The sequence below is a fragment of the Dama dama genome, chromosome 11, assembly GCF_033118175.1.
Source record: "Dama dama isolate Ldn47 chromosome 11, ASM3311817v1, whole genome shotgun sequence".
NCBI classification, from domain to species: Eukaryota; Metazoa; Chordata; class Mammalia; order Artiodactyla; family Cervidae; genus Dama; species Dama dama.
In genome coordinates this window covers 52,448,923-52,467,678 of record NC_083691.1, presented here as the reverse complement: position 1 = coordinate 52,467,678, position 18,756 = coordinate 52,448,923, and positions in this window count along the sequence as shown.

Below are 18,756 nucleotides of genomic sequence, written 5' to 3'. Positions count from 1 at the left end.
AATCCCTGGATCAAGAAAATCCTCTGGATAGGGGCATGGCAATCCACTCTAATACTCTTGTCTGGAGAATCCCATGGACAAAGGAGCCTGGTGGACTACACTCCATGGGGTCACAAAGAGTCACACACAACTGAAGTAACTGAGCATGCACACACACAAGAAAGAAAAATTTACAGAAAATATCATGTGAGATGACCCCCTCAGTACAACCTCATGGCAGGGCCTCACAGAAGGTGATTAATTGCAGTCTCTAAGGAGATGCTTCCCTGGTGCCTCAGAGGTTAAAGCATCTGCTTGCAATGCAGGAGACCCAGGTTCAATCCCTGGGTCGGGAAAACCCTCTGGAGAAGGAAATGGCAACCCACTCCAGTATTCTTGCCTAGAGAATCCCATGGACGGAGGAGCCTGGTGGGCTACAGTCCACGGGGTCGCAAAGAGTCGGACACGACTGAGAGACTTCACTTTCACTTTCAAGAAGATGCAGCAAGTATGAGATCTTGGACTAAAGAAAGTACAGTAACTTAGAGGCTGACAGGGTGAATGGAAATACACAAGCACTGTGCCTGAGAATAGCAATAGGACTCCACAAAATAGTGGCAAGACTGTCACTGCATTAAAATGTTGCAGCATTCCAGCTTCTGAATATCTTTCTGCAAAACCAGAAGCAGCCAAGAATGTAACAGGAATCTAAGGTTTCAAAATGTAGGCAAAATCAAAAACAAACATAATGAAGAATAACAGTACCATGAAAAAGCAATTAAATCAGCAAATATTAAACACATACATACACACACAATAGGAAAATGCAGTTAAAAGGTAGCTCAGAAAAATTATTTTCTGTGAAACATGTTCATTTTGGTAAGTTTGGAAATCACTAATAATGAACCATGAATAATACACTTAGGTGAAGAGTTAATAAGAAACTGTGGCAACAAACAAGCAAAAGATAATTATGAAAATAACTATTTCAACCATTCAGGACAGAACACATATGAAACAAAAACAAGATATCTGTTGGAAGATGGTGACTAAAACTTATCTGAGAATGCAACTCCCAATTCAATGACAATTATCAAATAAAAAAATATATTAAATGACATAAAGAACAGATCACGAATCTCAAAATTTGTCCCTGAAGAGTTCTGCTAATTTTTATCAGAAAATATAAAATAGAGGCATTATTTAATAAAATAGTAGCCAACATACATCCTCAAAGTAGAGACCCAACATATATTCATCAGAATTTTTAAAAGGCAAAACCAGTTAAAAAGAGTTATAATAACAATAAATTAAACAAATGTAAACAATATACTATTAGAGGCAGAGCCAGAAATAGAAGTCAGTTCTTTGCTTATTGGATTAATTCTCTGTTCCACTTTACTAAATTCTCAATTCAACAAAAAATATATTTAACAATTTTATGTGCTCATTATCATATTGGGTTCCCTGGTTGCTCAGCTGGTAAAAAGTTCACTTGCAATGCAGCATATGCTGGTTCTATCCCTGGGTCAGGAAGATCCCCTGGAGACGACAATGGCTACCCACTCTAGCATTCTTGCCTGAAGAATTCCATGGACAGGGGAGACTGGTGGGTTATAGTCCATGGGATTACACAGAATCAGACATTACTGAGGAACTAACCCTTGTATGCACTTATATGGCGAAAAAGGAGTAAGATTGTCCACCATCCTCTACAAAACTTGAATTTCCCTGATGGCTCAAATGGTAAAGACCCTGCCTGTAATGTGGGAAACCCGAGTTCAATCCCTGGGTTGGGAAAATCTCCTGGAGAAGAGCATGGTACCCCATATTCATCAGAATTTTTAAAAGGCAAAGCCAGAGTTATAATAACAACTCTGGCTTGTTATAAAAAGAGTTATAATAACAATAAATTAAACAAAATTAAACAGTATACAATTATAGGCAAAGCCAGAAATAGAAGTCAGTTTTTTGCCTCTTGGACTAGTTCTCTGTTTCACTTTATGAGATTTTTAATTCAATTCAACAAAAATATATTTAGCACTTTTATATGTGCTCATTGCCATATTACTGTGCAAAATAATATGAATAAGATTGGATTTAAAACAACTAGAAATAGAGGTAAATAAAATATAGCTTAAGTAAAACTTGAGTATAAACAATGCTTTTTATGGGTAATCAGAGAGGATTTTACATGATCTCCATTTGATGGTTTGAAAGAACAATCTCACTAGCTCACATGTCTTTTAACTAATTTATTTTATCTAGCTGTCACTATGTAATTTTAAATTCTTACGTCAGCATAAAAAGAAACAAGGAAGGAACTTCCTTGGTGGTTCAGTGATTGGAAATTCATCTTGCAATGCAGGGGGCAGCATGTGTTCAATCCCTGACCGAAGAACTAAGATCCTACATGCCTAGGAGCAGCTAAGTCTGTGCACTGCGACTCCTGAGCCTGTGCACCTTGGAACCTATGGGCCACAATTAGGAAGTTCACATGCCACAACGAGAGATCCCGCATAACACAATGAAAATCCTAAGTGCCACAACTAAAACTTGATGAGGCCAAATAAACTCATGCTGAAAAAAAAAAAAAAAGGAAAGAAAGAAAAAGAAATGAAAAGAAACAAGGGGTAATTTCAGTAGGAATCAGCTCTAGATAGAAAGGTAGGACACGTGGAAGGGTACAGAAAAAAATTCTTCCTAAAATATTACTGATTATTAGTCAATGTGAGTAAACCAAATTTTCCTTAATAAAAATCTTCAGTATTCATTCTTAAATATGGTTACATTCAGCATTAAAATGTTTAATTCTAAAATAAAACAATTCAATGACCTCAAGCTTTTCTCCAATGCAAACACAATCAACTCACATACATGAAAAGAAATTACTATATGCATATAACTCATGGAAAAAAGAAATATTAAGTTGTCATTTCTTAACCTGAAATAAATTACATGAAAGATTTTCAAGCACTGAGGTTAGATAAGCAATTCAGTTTTTGAGTTCAAAATTTTCTTGGGCCTGGGGGAAAAAAGCAATCTTAGAGGAGTTTATATAAATCTGGGAAACAGACTTCCAGAAGGGTTAACAAACTGGCTAGCAGAGTTTTGCCAAGAGAACACACTGGTCACACCAAACAACCTCTTCCAACAACAAAAGAGATGACTCTACACAAGGACATCACCAGATTGTCAATACCCAAAACAGATTTGTTATAGTCTATGCAACTAAAGATGGAGAAGCTTTATACAGTCTGAAACAAAAACAAAAAAAAAACCTACCTGGAGCTGACAGTGGCTCAGATCATGAGCTCCTTATTGCAAAATTCAGGCTTAAATTGAAGAAACTAGGAAAACCACTAGGCCAATCAGGTATGATCTAAATCAAATTCCTTATTATTATACATTGGAGGTGAGAAATAGATTCAAAGAATTAGATCTGGTAGATAGAGTGCCTGAAGAACTATGAACAGAAGTTCAGAACATTGTACAGGAAGTGGGGACCAAAATCATCCCCAAGAAAAAGAAATACAAGAAGGCAAAACAGCTGCCTGAGCAGGACTTAAAAATAGCTAAGAAAAGAAAAGAATAGAAGGGAAAGACAAAGGAGAAAGGGAAAGATATACCAAACTGAATGCAGAGCTACAGGGAAGAGCAAGGAGAAACAAGAAAGCATTCTTTTCTTCTCTCTTTTTTTTTTTTTTTTTTTCATTTATTTTTATTAGTTGGAGGCTAATTACTTTACAATACTGTAGTAGTTTTTGCCATACATTGATATGAATCAGCCATGGATTTACATGTATTTCCCGTCCTGAACCGCCCTCCTACTTCCCTCCCCATCCCATCCCTCTGGGTCATCCTAGTGCACCAGCCCTGAGCACTTGTCTCTTGCATCAAACCTGCACTGGTGATCTGTTTCACAATTGATAATATACATGTTTCAATGCTATTCTCTCAGATCATTCCTCCCTTGCCTTCTCCCAGAGTCCAAAAGTCTGTTCTATACATCTGTGTCTATTTTTCTGTCTTGCATATAGGGTTATCTTTACCATCTTTCTAAATTCCATATATATGTGTTAGTATACTGACTAAATTAATCTCAAAAATATACAAGCAACACCTGCAGCTCAATTTCAGAAAAATAAATGACCCAATCAAAAAATGGGCCAAAGAACTAAACAGACATTTCTCCAAAGAAGACATACAGATGGCTAACAAACACATGAAAAGGTGCTCAACATCACTCATTATCAGAGAAATGCAAATCAAAACCACAATGAGGTACCATTTCACGCCAATCAGAATGGCTGCTATCCAAAAGTCTACAAGCAATAAATGCTGGAGAAGGTGTGGAGAAAAGGGAACCCTCTCACACTGTTGGTGGGAATGCAAAGTAGTACAGCCACTATGCAGAACAGTGTGGAGATTCCTTAAAAAACTGGAAATAGAACTGCCATATGACCCAACAATCCCACTCCTGGGCATACACACTGAAGAAACCAGAATTGAAAGAGACACGTGTACCCCAGTTTTCATTGACGCACTGTTTATAATAGCCAGGACATGGAAGCAACCTAGATGCCCATCTGCAAAAGAATGGATAAGGAAGCTGTGGTACATATACACCATGGAATATTACTCAGCCATTAAAAAGAATACATTTGAATCAGTTCTAATGAGGTGGATGAAACTGGAGCCCATTATACAGAGTGAAGTAAGCCAGAAAGAAAAACACCAATGCAGTATACTAATGCATATATATGGAAGAAAGCATTCTTAAGTGAACAATGCAAAGAAATAGAAGAAAACAGAACGGGAAAGACTAGGGATCTCTTCAAGAACATCGGAGATATAAAGGGAACATATTATGCAAAGAAGGGCACAACATTGGACAGAAGCTATAACAACGAAACAGAGGCAGAAAAGATTAAGAGGTGGCAAGAACACACAAAAGAATTATACGAAAAAGGTCTTAATAACCCACTAGGGAACCATACATAATACAAAACAGTACACCAATTCCTGAATCATAGAAGCCATCCACCCTACATAAAGCAATAATCAGTTCCTGAACATTGTTATATAAAAAGAAAAATTCAATTATGTATGTAAATATGTATTTTCAATCATTAAAAACGTCCAACATTTTTTACATCTCGACTAGCTGTTTGTCCCTAAGACAGTGACAGAGAAAGAGATGGAGAGAAAAAGAAACAAAGATAGTGATTAAAATCATCAACTTTAGAGCCAGGTTTTCCGGTTATAAATCTTTGTATTTTGAGCAAATTATTTACCTCCATATGCCTTGATTTTCTTACCTGTAAAGTAAGGAACTAATATAAATGCTACCTACTTCAAGTGAATGAAAGTATTATAAAATATGTAGAAAATGTTTGGCACATAGTAAGGACACTGTCATCACTTTCCTGTCAAGAAGCAATCATATTCTGATTTCATGGCTGCAGTCACTGGCCACAATAACTTTTCGGAGCCCTGAAAGGCTCCACTTTCACCATTTTTTTCATCACTTTAATTTCCTATGTCATCCTATTCCTTGGAAACATTTCACACATAGTCATAGTAACTATTCAGTTAATTCTGAGTGATCTTTGGTTGGTACAACTTCCAAATCATTTCATGTACAAACACATTTTACTTTTCTCTTCATTTAAATATTACCTTGGGAGACACAAATGTAGAGAATGGTCTGGTGGACTCAAGGGGATAAGAAGAGGGTGTGACAAATTGAGAAAGTAACATTGACGTATATATGCTGTCCTGTGTAAAATAGGTAACTAGAGAGAAGCTGCTGTCTAACATAGGGAGCCCAGCCTGGAGCTCTGGGATAACCTAGATGGGTGGAATTGGCAGTCTTAATCATCCAGATAACCATGATGGTGTGGTAACTCACCTAGAACCAGATATCCTGGACTGTGAAGTCAGGAGGACCTTGGGAAGTATTACGAGCAACAAAGCTAGTGGAGTTTATGGAATTCCAGCAGAGCTATTAAAAAAAAAAAAAAAAAATAGCCACCTGGTTGCTAAAAATTCTTCAAGCTAGGTTTCAGCAGTATGTAAACTTGAGAACTTCTAGATGTTCAAGCTGTACTTATATAAGGCAGAAGAACCAAAGATCAGACTGCAAACATCCATTGCATGGATCAAAAATAAAGCAAGGGAGTTCAAAGAAAAACATCTACTTGTGCTTCATTGCTTATGCTAAAACCTTTGCCTGTGTGGATCACAAGCTGCTGAAAATTCTCAAAGGGATGGGAATACCAGACCACCTTACCTGCCTCCTGAGAAACCTATATGCAAGTCTGGAAGCAACAGTTAGAACCAGACATAGAACAACTAATTGGTTCAAAACTGGAAAAAGAGCATGACAAGGCTATATATGGTCACCCTGCTTATTTAACTTTTGTTCAGAATACATCACGTGAAATGCAAGGCTGGATGAATCACAAAGCTGTAATCAAGTTTGCTGGGAGAAATACCAACCAACTTAGATAAGCAGATGATACCACTCTAATGGCAGAAAGTAAAGAGGAACTGAAGAGCTTTTTGAGGGTGAGAGTCAAAAATCTAGCTTAAATCTCAACATTCTAAAAACTAAGATCATGACATCCAGTCCCATTGCTTCATGACAACTAGATGGGAGAAAAAGTGGAAACTGACAGATTTATTTTCTTGGGTTCCAAAATCACTGTGGACAGTGACTGCAGTCATGGAATTAAGACACTTGCTACTAGGAAGAAAAACTATGACAAATGTAGACAGCAAATTTAAAAACCGAAACATATTTTTGCCAACAAATGTCCATATAGTCAACGCTATGTTTTTTCCAGTCATGTACTGATGTGAGAGTTAGACCGTAAAGAAAGCTGAGTGCCAAAGAATTGATGCTTTTGAACTCTGGTGCTGGATAGGACTCTTGAGAGTTCTTTGGACTGCAAAGAGATCAAATCAGTCCTGAAGGAAATCAACCCTGAATATTCAGTGGAAGGACTGATGCTGAATCTCCAATACTTTGGCCAGCTGATGTGAAGAACTGACTCCTGATGCTGGGAAAGATTGAAGGAAGGAGGAGAATGGGGTAACAGAGGATGAGATGGTTGTATGGCATCAACAACTCAATGGATATGAGTTTGAGCAAGCTCTGGGAAATAATGAAGGATAGTGCAGCCTGGTGTGCTGCAGTCCATGGGGTCACAGAGTCGGACACAACTTAGTGACTAAATAACAACAAAGTCTTCCAATGTTCCCATGAGAGCATATATCAAATTTTACTAGAATCTGATATGAGTTATTCTAGAAGGGGCATTTAGTTGCCACAATCAACAACCTTAATATCACTATCTTTCACTGCTGACAAGCATGTAATGTTTAGTGGGGTTAATAGGCTCACTTTCATTGACTAGATTATATAATAATCTACCCATTTAATAGATATATGGTCTAATTTTTATGTCTCAAGCCCTAGATCTCAAGGGACTTTTGGGAAAGGAAGTAGGACTTACTTTCAGGACTGAACTAATAGCTAGAAGAATGACATATTTATATTTGTAGTTGCACTGTGTTGTTACTGACATCTGCTGAGAAAATGCTCTGACATTTTCAGTGAAGTGATTAGCCCATCATCTTCCTAGAAGTGGGCTGGAGGCCCCAAATAGCACATTTATTCTGCTTACTTAAAGATCTATAGTTCAAACTGGAGCATTAAAAATGGTTGTTATGTAGCACAGAGCCTCAAACCATATTCTCATTTTCCACTTCAAAGCTAGGGAGTAAATGATATCACTATTAATTGCTTCTTAAGTTTCTGTTTAAAATGTAGAATGAAATGTTTTAAAAGTAAAGGATTTAATCTTCAATGCAAATAACACAATCACATATAATATACATGTGTGCAATCATATATTAAATAATAACAATAATGCATTTCTCTTATCTTCACTTCCAAATGAACAGTATATGAAAATTCATAGCTCTTACTTTAGAAGAATAAGATTATGTTATTTTTTTAATAAAGAGTAAAAGCACTTTTAAGTGATTTTTTTTAAAGTGATTCTTAAAGGTAGATTTATTTTTATATTTTTGCCTCCAAAATTTCCTCCTGTCCTCTTTTTCTAGTGGAAAAAAACAAAACAAAACAAAACTTCAAATCTATCTACTTGTCTATCTCATTTTTTTGACAAAAAAATCTTACTATTTGATTGAAAAATGTGTCTTTCTAAATGCATGGAAATATAGCCACTCATCTACTTCCCTTTCTCTTTAATTCTTTTAATCTTGAACAATCTTACTGTCAGGTTAGTATTATGTGATGACTACTTTAAAAAGCAATTTATTAACTATTGAATTATGTACCATTAATACACATGAATGTGAGAGTTGGACTGTGAAGAAAGCTAAGTGCCAAAAAATTGATGCTTTTGAACTGTGGTGTTGGGGAAGACTCTTGAGAGTCCCTTGGACTGCAAGGAGATCCAAACAGTCCATCCTAAAGGAGATCAGTCCTGGGTGTTCATTGGAAGGACTGAGGCTGAAACTCCAATACTTTGGCCACCTCATGTGAAGAGTTGACTCATTGGAAAAGACCCTGATGCTAGGAGGGATTGAGGGCAGGAGGAGAAGGGGATGACAGAGGATGAGATGATTGGATGGCATCACTGACTCGATGGACATGAGTTTGAGTAGGCTCCAGGAGTTGGTGATGGACAGGGAGGCCTGATGTGCTGTGATTCATAGGGTTTCAAAGAGTCGGACATGACTGAGCGACTGAACTGAACTGAATACAAGTGTAGATCATGATGAAACTATGAGTTGTAGTTTATATAGGCTACAGTTGTAGCTTGCATTTAAGTCTACTTTACATAAAATTGATAAAAATGTTTTGAAACTGTCAATATCAAGTGTGCTCTTAATGTAGTTTAAATATTCTTTTTCATATAAATCATTGCATCAGTTAGGATACTTGGCTGCAAGTAATAAAATACCTTGTTAACAGTGGACCACAATAAGACATACAATCATTGCACTAACACTATAACTGAAGTTAGGCATTTCCAGCTTTATTTCAACTTCCATCCTCAACATTATCAAAAAATGTCCAAGTTTTGCAACCCCATGGACTGTATCCCACCAGACACTTTATCTATTGAATTCTCTAGGCAAGAATACTGAAATGGGTCTCCATTTCCTTCTCCAGAGAATCTTCCTGATCCAGTGATCAAACCTGGGTCTTCCTCGTTGCAGATAGATTCTTTACTGTCTGAGCTATCAGGGAACCATACATACCAACAGCACACTAATTCAGAATCATAGAAGCAATTCACCCTACATAATGCAATAATCAGCTCCTGAACATTGCTGTATTAAAAAACAACAAAAATTCAATTATGTATGTAAATATGTATTTTTGATCATTAAAAACTCCAGCATTTTTTACTTCTCAACTAGTTGTCCGTAAGACAGTGACCGAGAGAGAGATGGAGAGAAAGAAAATAAAGATAATGATTAAAATCATCAACTTTAGAGCCAGATTTTCTGGTTATAAATCTTTGTATTTTGAGCAAATTATTTACCTCCATATGCCTTGATTTCCTACCTATAAAGTAAGGAATTAATGTTAGTAATACCTACTTCAAATGAGTTAAAGTAATATAAAGTATTTAGAAAATGTTTGGCACATAGTAAGGACACTGTCATCACTTTCCTGCCAAGAAGCAATCATCTGATTTTGTGGCTTCAATCACTGACCGCAGTGACTTTGGAGCCCAAAAAGAGGAAATCTGTCATTACTTCCACCTTTCCCCCTTCTCTTTGCCATGCAGTAATGAGGCCGGATGCCTTGATCTTAGTTTCTTTAATATTTAGTCTTTTTTTTTTTTTTTTTTTTCATGCTTTTTTTTTTCTCTTTTTAAAAAAATTTTATTTATTTATTTATTTATTTTTTATTAGTTGGAGGCTAATTACTTCACTACATTTCAGTGGGTTTTGTCATACATTGATATGAATCAGCCATAGATTTACACGTATTCCCCATCCCGATCCCCCCTCCCACCTTCCTCTCCACCCCGGTTTTTCACTCTCCTCCTTTACCCTCATCAAGAGGTTCTTTATTTCCTCTTTGCTTTCTCTCCTTGGAGTGGAACCATCTGCATATCTGAGGTTGTTGATGTTTCTCCTGCCTATCTCGATTCTAGCTTGTAATCTATCCAGCCCAGCATTTCTTATGATGTGTTCAGCATATAGATTAAACAAACAGGGTGACAGCAAACAGTCCTGGTATACTCCTTTCTTGATCTTGAACCAATCAGTTTTTCCATATAGGGTTGTAAATGTTGCTTCTTGACCCGCATACAGGTTTCTCAGGAGACGGGAAGATGATCTGGTATTCTTGTCTCTCTAAGAGCTTTCCACAGTTTGTCATGATCTACACAGTCAAAGAATGTTCAAACTACCACACAGTTGCATTCATATCACATGCTAGCAAAGTAATATTCAAAATTCTCCAAGCCAGGATTCAACAGTACATGAGCCAAAAACTTCCAGATGTTCAATCTGGATTTAGAAAAAGAAGAGGAACCAGAGATCAAATTACCAACATCTGTTGTGTCTTCAAAAAATCAAGGACAGTGAAACTGAAGTCGCTCAGTTGTGTCCAACTCTTTGCGACCCCGTAGACTGTAGCCCACCATGCTCCGCTGTCCATGTGATTCTCCAGGCAAGAATACTGGAGTGGGTTGCCATTTCCTTCTCCAGGGGATCTTCCCAACCCAGGGATCGAACCCAGGTCTCCCACATTGCAGGCAGACATTTTAACCTCTGAGCCACCAGGGAAGCCCAAGAATACTGGAATGGGTTGCCATTCCCTTCTCCAGGAGATCTTCATCAACTACACTGAAGCTTTTGACTGTATTACAGCAAACTGTGGAAAATTCTGAAAGAGATGGGAATACCAGACCACCTTACCTGCCTCCTGAGAAACCTGTGTGCAAGTCAAGAAGCAACAGTTAGAACTGGACATGGAACAATGGACTGGTTCCAATTGGGAAAGGAGTATGTCAAGGCTGTATAATGCCACCCTGCTTATTTAAATTATATGCAGAATACATCATGCAAAATGCTGGGCTGGATGAAGCACAAGCTGGAATCAAGATTGCAGGAATATGTCAATAACCTCAGATATGCAGATGACACCACCCTTATGGCAGAAAATGAAGAGGAACTAAAGAGCCTTTTGATGAAAGTGAAAGAGGAGAGTGAAAAAGCTGGCTTAAAACTCAACATTTAAAAAACTAAAATCTTGGCATCCAGTACCATCATTTCATGGCAAATAGATGGGGAAACAATGGAAAGAGTGAGAGACTTCATTTTCTCGGGCTCCAAAATCACTGAAGATTGTGACTGCAGCCATGAAATTGAAAGATGTTTGCTCCTTGGAAGAAATGCTATGACAAATCTAGACAGCATATTAAAAGCAGAGACATTACTTGCTGACCAAGGTCCATATAGTCAAAGCTATGGTTTTTCCAGTGTTCATGTATGGATGTGAGAGTTGGGCCCTAAAGAAAGCTGAGCACTTAAGAATCAATGCTTTTGAACTGTGGTGTTGAAGAAGACTCTTAAGAGTCCCTTGGACTGCAAGGAGATCTAACCAGTCAATCCAAAAAGAAATCAACCCTGAATATTCATTGGAATGACTGATGCTGAAGCTGAAGTTCCAATACTTTGGCCACCTGATGTGAAGAACTACCTCATTAGAAAAGTCCCTAATGCTGAGAAAGATTGAAGGCAGGAGGAGAAGGGGACAATAGAGGATAAGGTAGTTAGATGGCATCAATGACTCAATAGACATGAATTTGAGTAAGTTCTGGGAGCTGGTGATGGACAGGGAAGCTTGGCTTGCTGCAGTCCATATGGTCACAAAGAATCAGACATGTGAGCGACTGAACTGAACTGAACTGAAAACAGTCTCAACAGCATAGTCTATGAAAACAGATTTTTTTTTTTTCTTTTTTTCCTGAAATCCCTTTGATTTTTCTACAATCTGGCAAATGTTGGCAATCTGATCTCTAGTTCCTCTTCCTTTTCTAAGCCCAGTTTAGACATCTGGGCATTCTTGGTTCACATAATGCTGAAGCCTAGAAAGAGATTTTAAGCATTATCTTACTAGAATGGGAGATGAGTGTGATTGTTAGATGGTTAGCGTATTCTTTGGTACTGCCCTTCTTGGAAATTGGGATGAGGATTGACCATTTCCATCCTGTGTGCACTGTTGGATCTTCTAGATTTGCTGATGTAATGGACGCAAAACCTTGATGCCATCCTTTTTTAGGAATTTGAATAGTTCTGTTGGAATTCCACTGCACCCACTAGCTTTATTAACAGTGGTGCTTCTTAAGGCCTCTTTGACTTAGCACTCCAGAATGTCTGACTCTGGGTGATTAACCACACCATCTTAATGATCCAGTTTACTAAGAGCTTTTTAATATACAGTTCTTCAGTGTACTTTTTCTGTCTCTTCTGACCTCTTTAGCATCTACTGGATCTCTATCATTTTTACCCTTTATTGTGCCCATCTTTGGGCAGAAATCTCCCTTGATGTTTCCAAATTTCCTAAAGATATCTCTAGTCTTTCCCCTTTTGTTGTTTTCTTCTTTAATTAAACACTTCATTTAAGAAGGTCTTCTTTTCTCTTTTATCTATTTTTGAAATTCTGCATTTAAGTGAATGTACCTTTCCCTCTCTCACTTGTTTTTCACTTTTCTTCTTCTGCTATTCATAAAACCTCCTCAGATAACCACTTTGTCTTCTTGCTTTTTCTTTGGGATAGTTTTGTTTGGGCCTCCTGTACAATATTGTGGACCTCTGTCCATAGTTTTTTAGGCACACTGTTATCTAGATCTAGTCCCTTGAATCTATTTGTTACCTCTGCAGCGAATTCAAACAGGATTTGATTTAAGTCATACTTGGCTGGCCTAGTGTTTTTCCTAGATTTCTTTAGTTTAAGCTTGAATTTTACTATAAGAACCTGATGATCTGAACCAGAGTCTTCTCCCAGTCTTATTTTTGACGACTATATACATCTCCATCTTTGACAACAAAGAATGCAATCTATTTGTTTTCGGTTTTGATCATTTATTAATGTCCATGTGTCAAGTTATCTCTTGTGTTGTTGAAAAAGCATATTTGCTATAACTAGTGCATTCTCTTGGCAGAATTCAGTTAGCTTTTGCACTGCTTCATTTTGTTCTCCAAGGCAAAATTTGCCTTTTACTCCAGGTATATCTTGACCTCTAATTTTTGTATTCCAATCCCTGATAATGAATAGAGCATCTTTTTATGTGTTAGCTCTAGGAGGACTTCTAGGTCTTAATAGAAATGATCAAATTCAGCTTCTTCAGCATTTGTTGTAGGGACATAGGCTTGGATTACTGCCTAGTAGTAGGCAGTAGGTTGAATGACTTCTTTTGAAAACAAGCCAAGACCTTTCTTTCATTTTGAGGTTGCACCCAAGTACTGTATTTCTGACTCATTGATTATGAGGGCTATTCCATTTCCTCTAGATATAATGGTCATCTGAATTAAATTCTCCCATTTCTGTCCATTTTAGTTCACTGATTCCTAAGATGTTGATGTTTATTCTTACTATCTCCTGCTTGACCACATCCAATTTCCTTGATTCATGAACCTAAAATACCAGGTTCCTATACAATACTGTTCTTTGCAGCATTGGAGTTTACTTTCATCACCAGACACATCAACAACTGAGCATCATATCTGCTTTGGCCCAACTACTTCCTTCATTCTGGGGTTATTGGTAATTCTCCTCTGCTTTCCCCCTGTAGCATACTGGACACCTTCAGACCTGGGGCACTCATCTTTGGTGTCAGATCTTTTGGACCTTTTACACGGTTCATTAGGGTCTCACAGCAAGTATACTGGGGTGGTTTGCCATTCCCTCCTCCACGTTTTGTCAGAACTCTCTGCCATGACCAATTCAACTTGGGTGATCCTGCAAAGCATGGCTCATAACTTCATTGAGTTATGCAAGCACCTTCACCAAGACAAGGCAATGATCCATGAAGGGGTGACAAAACTAGAGTGTGTTGGAAAGCAAAGACATCATTCTGCTGACAAAGGTCTGCGTAGTAAAGGATATGGTCTTCTCAGCGGTCATGTATGATTGTGAGAGTTGGACTATAAAAAAGGCAGTTGTGCTGGAGAAGACTCCTGAGAGTTCCTTGGACAGTCAGGAGATCAAACCAGTCAATCTTAAGGGGGATAAACCCTGAATATTCACTGGAAGGATTGATGCTGAAGCTGAAGCTCCAATATTTTGGTCATCTGATGTGAACAGATGACTTATTGGAAAAGTCCCTCATGCTGGGAAAGATGGAGGGCAGAAGGAGAAGAGGGCATCAGAGGATGAGATGGCTGAATGGCATCACTAATGCAATGAACATGAACTTGGGCAAACTCGCAGGTGAGGGAAAGGGGGGCATGGTGTGCTGTAGCCCATGGGGTCCCAGATGTGGACGTTACTGGGAGACTGAACAACAGCAACAAAAACACTGCAACTGTTAGCTTTTATATTTTTGACCATTTGTCAGATCTGTAAATTGAAAATCTATTTTGTTGTTGCTGTACTTGATACTCATACATCCCTTTGGTAATAGTACTCCATTTCTTGCAATGACATAAAGTAGTACCAATCACAATAGTTGCTTTTATAGATCACCAACTATGCCATTTTCCTTCCCTGGACTATTTGATCATGACTAATATAATTTCAACTTCTAAAATAAAAGTCCAAACAGCAGTGGCTTAAACAGAAGCAGACTATATTTCATGTCCATAACAGTCCAAGATGTGAAGTTCAGGACTGGTATGACCTATCCATTGTGCTACTGCCTTGGACTCTTTCTATCTTAATATTTTGAGACTTCCATCTCATATGCTAAAGATCTGCTTCAGCTTCTGTTATCTTATTTTCAGTGAATTGCTCTTTCTAAATATGCAATAATAATACAATCTTCTCTAAAATAATTCTATAGCACTTTGCACTATCCTAATATAGTACTATCAATCCTATCTCCATCTATTCCTAGCCTTAACACTTTCTATCAAGTTTAAAGGGTATGGAGGGTTATTCTGTAGGTGAAAAGAAAGATTTCTGTTTGTATTATAAATATCCATCTTTTCTCTTCTTATTGGCCTTACTCTATCAATCATAATATCTTATAACTTCAAATATATTTCTTGATTTCTCCCCATTAGCAAATGAAGAAGCATCTATTAATATTTCTCCCCATTGTTTCTAGATGCCTTTGGTTCAAAATTCATGTCTCCTTCGTTACTTTCCTTGAATTAGGAAAATATATTCTTCCTCTGTGTCTTCCAATGTCAGTCACTTGATAACTGTCTCCTCCATCACACATTACACATTTTCTTCTCAAGAAAGTCTCAAGAAGACTCTAAAATGCAAAAACCAATTGTATTTTGAGTCCTTAGTTTTTTTTTATTGTTTTTAAATTCTAGTATATTGACTTTGTTCTTGAAAGTCTGTCTTAGTTTCAGGCATAACTTCTTGTTTTCTAACACTTAACCAAGTTCTGCATTGCTTTTCCTTTTGAACACTATCTCTTTCTCTGGTATTTCTGTTTTATTGACTATGCCAAAGCCTTTGACTGTGTGGATCACAAAAAACTGTTGAAAATTTTGAAACAGATGGAAATACCAGATCACTTAACCTTCCTCTTGAGAAATCTGTATGCAGGTCAGGAAGCAACAGTTAGAACTGGACATGGAACAACAGACTGGTTCCAAATAAGAAAAGGAGTAAGTCAAGGTTGTATATTGTCACTGTGCTTAGTTAACTTATATACAGGGTACATCATGAAAAACACTGGGCTGGAGGAAGCACAAGCTGGAATCAAGATTGCCGGGAGAAATATCAATAACCTCAGATATGCAGAAGATACCACCCTTATGGCAGAAAGTGAAGAACTAAAGAGCCTCTTGATGAAAGTGAAAGAGGAGAGTGAAAAAGTTGACTTAAAGCTCAAAATTCAGAAAACTAAGATCATAGCATCTGGTCCCATCACTTCATGGCAATTAGATGGGGAAACAGTGAGACTTTATTTTGGGGCGCTCCAAAATCACTGCAGATGGTGATTGCAGCCATGAAATTAAAAGACACTTAATCTTTAGAAGGAAAGTTATGACCTACCTAGACAGCTTATTAAAAAGCAGAGACATTACTTTGCCAACAAAGGTCTGTCTAGTCAAGGCCATGGTTTTTCCAGTAGTCATGTATGGATGTGAGAGTTGGAGTATAAAGAAAGCTGAGCTCTGAAGAATAGATGCTTTTGAACTGTGGTGTTGGAGAAAACTCTTGAGAGTCCCTTGGGCTGCAAGGAGATCTAACCAGTCCATCCTAAAGGAAATCAGTCCTGAATGTTCATTGGAAAGACTGATGTTAAAGCTGAAACTCCAATACTTTGGCCACCTGATGCAAAGAGCTGACTCATTAGAAAGACCCTGATGCTGGGAAAGATTGAAGGCGAGAGGAGAAGGGGACAATAGAGGATGAGATGGTTGGATGGCATCACCGACTCAATGAACATGAGTTTGAGTAAACTCCGGGAGTTGGTGATGGACAGTGATGCCTGGCCTCCTGTAGTCCATAGACTAGCAAAGAGTCGGACAGGACTCAGTGATTGAACTGAACTGATGGTGTGTTCATATACTAAGTCATGTCAGTCGTGTCTGACTAGGTGAGACCCTATGCACTGTAGCCTGCCAGGCTCCTCTGTCCATGGATTCTCCAGTCAAGAATACTGGAGTGGGTTGCTATGCCCTTCTCCAGTTTGTATGGTAAGAGTGATATTTTTTAAACTCAGACTGATACCTTTTTCTCAAGCCTTACCGTATTTTTGCCATAGTTTCTCACTAAAATCAAGATCACTAGGATAAAACCTCTTTCAGTATCTCTGCAGAGTGCTTGGCTAGAAGTTATCTATTCAAATATATTTTTCACTGAACAGACACATAAATCAGTCAATCAGTCAATTTTAAGGCAGCAGTTATTTTGATTAAGTGAGAAATGATATTATTTTTTTTTAATTTATTTATTTTTTCAGTGGGTTTTGTCATACATTGACATGAATCAGCAATAGATTTACACGTATTCCCCATCCCGATCCCCCCTCCCACCTCCCTCTCCACCCGATTCCTCTGGGTCTTCCCAGTGCACCAGGCCCAAGCACTTGTCTAATGCATCCCACCTGGGCTGGTGACCTGTTTCACCATAGATAATATACATGCTGTTCTTTCAAAACATCCCACCCTCACCTTCTCCCACAGAGTTCAAAATCTGTTCTGTACATCTGTGTCTCTTTTTCTGTTTGCATATAGGGTTGTCGTTACCATCTTTCTAAATTCCATATATATGTGTTAGTATGCTGTAATGACCTTTATCTTTCTGGCTTACTTCACTCTGTATAATGGGCTCCAGTTTCGTCCATCTCATTAGAACTGGTTCAAATGAATTCTTTTTAACGGCTGAGTAATATTCCATGGTGTATATGTACCACAGCTTCCTTATCCATTCATCTGCTGATGGACATCTAGGTTGCTTCCATGTCCTGGTTATTATAAACAGTGCTGCGATGAACATTGGGGTGCACGTGTCTCTTTCAGATCTGGTTTCCTCAGTGTGTATGCCCAGAAGTGGGATTGCTGGGTCATATGGCAGTTCTATTTCCAGTTTCTTAAGAAATCTCCACACTGTTCTCCATAGCGGCTGTACTAGTTTGCATTCCCACCAACAGTGTAAAAGGGTTCCCTTTTCTCCACACCCTCTCCAGCATTTATTGCTTGTAGACTTTTGGATAGCAGTCATCCTGACTGGCATGTAATGGTACCTCATTGTGGTTTTGATTTGCATTTCTCTGATAATGAGTGATGTTGAGCATCTTTTCATGTGTTTGTTAGCCATCTGTATGTCTTCTTTGGAGAAATGTCTGTTTAGTTATTTGGCCCATTTTTTGATTGGGTCATTTATTTTTCTGGAATTGAGCTGCAGGAGTTGCTTGTATACTTTTGAGATTAATCCTTTGTCTGTTTCTTCATTTGCTATTATTTTCTCCCAATCTGAGGGCTGTCTTTTCACCTTACTTATAGTTTCCTTTGTAGTGCAAAAGCTTTTAAGTTTCATTAGGTCCCATTTGTTTAGTTTTGCTTTTATTTCCAATATTCTGGGAGATGGGTCATAGAGGATCTTGCTGTGGCTTATGTCGGAGAGTGTTTTGCCTATGTTCTCCTCTAGGAGTTTTATAGTTTCTGGTCTTACATTTAGATCTCTAATCCATTTTGAGTTTATTTTTGTGTATGGTGTTAGAAAGTGTTCTAGTTTCATTCTTTTACAAGTGGTTGACCAGCTTTCCCAGCACCACTTGTTAAAGAGGTTGTCTTTTTTCCATTGTATATCCTTGCCTCCTTTGTCAAAGATAAGGTGTCCATAAGTTCGTGGATTTATCTCTGGGCTTTCTATTCTGTTCCATTGATCTATATTTCTGTCTTTGTGCCAGTACCATACTGTCTTGATGACTGTGGCTTTGTAGTAGAGTCTGAAGTCAGGCAGGTTGATTCCTCCAGTTCCATTCTTCTTTCTCAAGATTACTTTGGCTATTCAAGGTTTTTTGTATTTCCATACAAATTGTGAAATTATTTGTTCTAGTTCTGTGAAAAATACCGTTGGTA